At 43.2% G+C, this 2,694-nt stretch overlaps 1 non-coding gene across 1 annotated transcript; it reads left to right on the forward strand.

The window, feature by feature from the left end:
• Positions 1-1,052: 1,052 nt before the first annotated feature.
• LOC140287526 (U5 spliceosomal RNA) lies at positions 1,053-1,166 on the forward strand. The gene has a single exon (XR_011911677.1). It is a non-coding gene; the product is annotated as a U5 spliceosomal RNA (small nuclear RNA).
• The last annotated feature ends 1,528 nt before the right edge of the window (positions 1,167-2,694 follow it).

The following is a 2,694-nucleotide window of genomic DNA, read 5'->3' on the forward strand; positions in this document are numbered from 1 at the left end:
CACTATGAATTAGTGATCTATTATCAATAAGGATACTTCTACAACTACTATCAAAGTATGTCCAGACTTCTTATGTTGTCAGTTGCTATATATGAATAAGTGGGTAGCTACTGACAAGCATTAAGCATGTCACACAACCCTAACATATAACATTTCAGGACACACCACACAGTTAACAACCACAGTGAAGCGTGTCAAAGCCCAAACATGTAACATTCAACAGGACACTTACACAACACATTCAAATCAAACAGTCAGACAACATACAAGAACATATACCCCAGCCGGCATTGCTCCCTGCCTATTTTCGTACAGCACACTATGTGTGCGCACACCTTTATTCACAAACTCTTCAACTTATACTCTTTTACCGAAGCTGCTACAGCTCGATTGGCCGAATACCCTTTGATCCTATTTCGGTGAATTTGACATCTTCCTTACATATAACAGATTAGCGGTTTAGCAGTTTTAATTTAGTTTGAGTGAAGGAATTCATTTTATAGCAAAATCCGAAATCGTGAAGAACTCATGAAAGTAAGCTTATTCTCGGATTCCTGAAACTTTAGATTTGCTCTTTCTTTTACTGCAAAGTACAACGTTGTTTTTTTTGTTTAAATCTTTCTAGACATGGTAAATATTAAGGACAAAGCAGTTTTCACATAGTTTGAGTGAAGGAATTCATTTTATAGATAAAATCCCAAGAGTCTGCTGAGAAAAGAGAGTGAATGCGAAGTAGACTTTAACACGGCTATGGGAGCGAGCCGAGTGTGGGCTAACCGGGAGAATTGCTTGAAAGAAACGCGACACCGAATGAGCGATCAGAACAAAGCCTCAATACGGGATTCTCGTGGTGTTTTTGTTGCTGCCTTGTCTTTTGCACAGAGTAAAAGACAAGGCAGCCATCGAATAGGGCCCGATTGTTCCTGGTTGGTCAGCCGAGGAGCAAGGGGGGGGGGGGGGGGGAGCAAGCGTCTCAACCAAGCAAAGCTCACCATGGGGAAGGTGGCTATGCCAACTAGCCTGATGCCCTGCTCCCGCAGTGACGGATAATCGTACTCTGGTTTCTCTTCATAACGTACAAGTCTTTCGCCTTTTACTAAAGATTTCTGTGGAGAGCAGCACTAATGAGTTGTTTCTATTTTTGGCAGGCTTTACCTTTGCGGGTGAAGCCCTTTCTGTCTGTGCAAAAGAAATCTTCTTACTGTGCAGAGTGACTTCTCTGAGTAGAGTCGCCTTACTTGTTGCGACTGTGCCGATGTTCGAAGCTGGAGTGCAAAGTTGTTGCTTGAATGGTGCTTGCTGGAGCGTGCGGGAGTGCAAAGTTATACCATTTAAAAGGGCTGAAGAGTGCTCAGTGCAGCGGGTGGGCGACACTCTGGCCACCTTGAAAACCGAGGTTACATCCACTAGCAGGGGCAGCCCAAGTTCTGCCGCAAGTGTGGTGAGCATGGGCACCTGGTTGAGGCTTGTACCAAGGTGTTATGTGGGAAGAGCAGAGAAATTGGGCAAACTTTTGGAGAGTGTCCAAATGGCAGGAAATGTAATCTCTGTGGAGAATTAAATCACCTCTTCAGAGATTGCCCTAAATCTTTTGCCAACAAATTAAAGACGGTAAAGCCACAGTCAAGCCAACAAAGAGAAGGACCAAAGGTGGCAGTTGGTGAACAAAGTGAAGAGGTTGACCCAATAAATTCAAACTTCCCGCCAAAAGCTTGGATTGGAAGTGAGGAGCAAAAAGGGGAGGGGTCTGTAGAGGCCTCACCACTCAGTGTTGAAGTCTGTGAGAATTCACAGGCAGAGGGTGGAGCTACGCTAAATGAGGAGGAAGAGCAGACAGGTGAGTCTAGTGAAGATACTCACCTCCCCGAAGGTCAACAGCCGAAGAGGACGGCATCTGAGCCTCTGATTCCCCAGTGGTATCAGAGAAGAGGGGAAGGGTTAGGTCCCTTTCAGACAGTTCTTCAGTGGAAGAACCTAGAGTCTTCCCCTCCGACTCACCAAATGAGGTCTCCTTTTTAACTTCAGCTCTGCAATCAACCCCCAGGGACTCAAAGTTAAATGCAACATTGCGTCAGAGGCCAACACCGAGAGTCCGAAAAGGAAATATAGATCACCCTACTCACTTTTCACCTAAAGAAATGAAGGAAGAGCTAGTTTCCCAAGAAATAACCTGTGTGTAATTTGTTTTGATAACTTAGAAAAACGAAAATGACATACCTACTTTCCTTTATGCTTTTAATGGTTCTCACCTTCTCAACACTAAATGTGAGAAGTGTGAAATCAAAGACAAGAGCCCAGAGTATTTTATCCTTCTTAGACTCCATAAAATCAGATGTGTTTTTAATACAAGAATGTGGACTACCTTTTTTAAAAAACCATAGACAATGGGAGGAAATGTGGCCCCATTTATCGATATGGAGTGGCTCAAATCAAAATAAAAATGATGGTGTGGCCATTCTAATTAAAAATCCGCATGTTCTGGTGAAAGGTAGCACAGTGGTGAGAGACGGACGGGCACTTTTAGCACACTTGAATTTTATGGGGCAAGACTTTAACCTCTTAAATATTTATGGTTTCAATGGAAAAAATGAAAGGTATGACCTTTTAGAAGATATACAGCTTTACATGCTAGGGCAAGTACCTTTAGTTGTAGGAGGGGGTTTTAACTGTATCTTGAGCAGGAAAGATAGAAAA

The sequence above is a fragment of the Leuresthes tenuis genome, unplaced genomic scaffold (assembly GCF_036924035.1).
Source record: "Leuresthes tenuis unplaced genomic scaffold, fLeuTen1.0.hap1 SCAF_142, whole genome shotgun sequence".
Classification (NCBI taxonomy): Eukaryota; Metazoa; Chordata; class Actinopteri; order Atheriniformes; family Atherinopsidae; genus Leuresthes; species Leuresthes tenuis.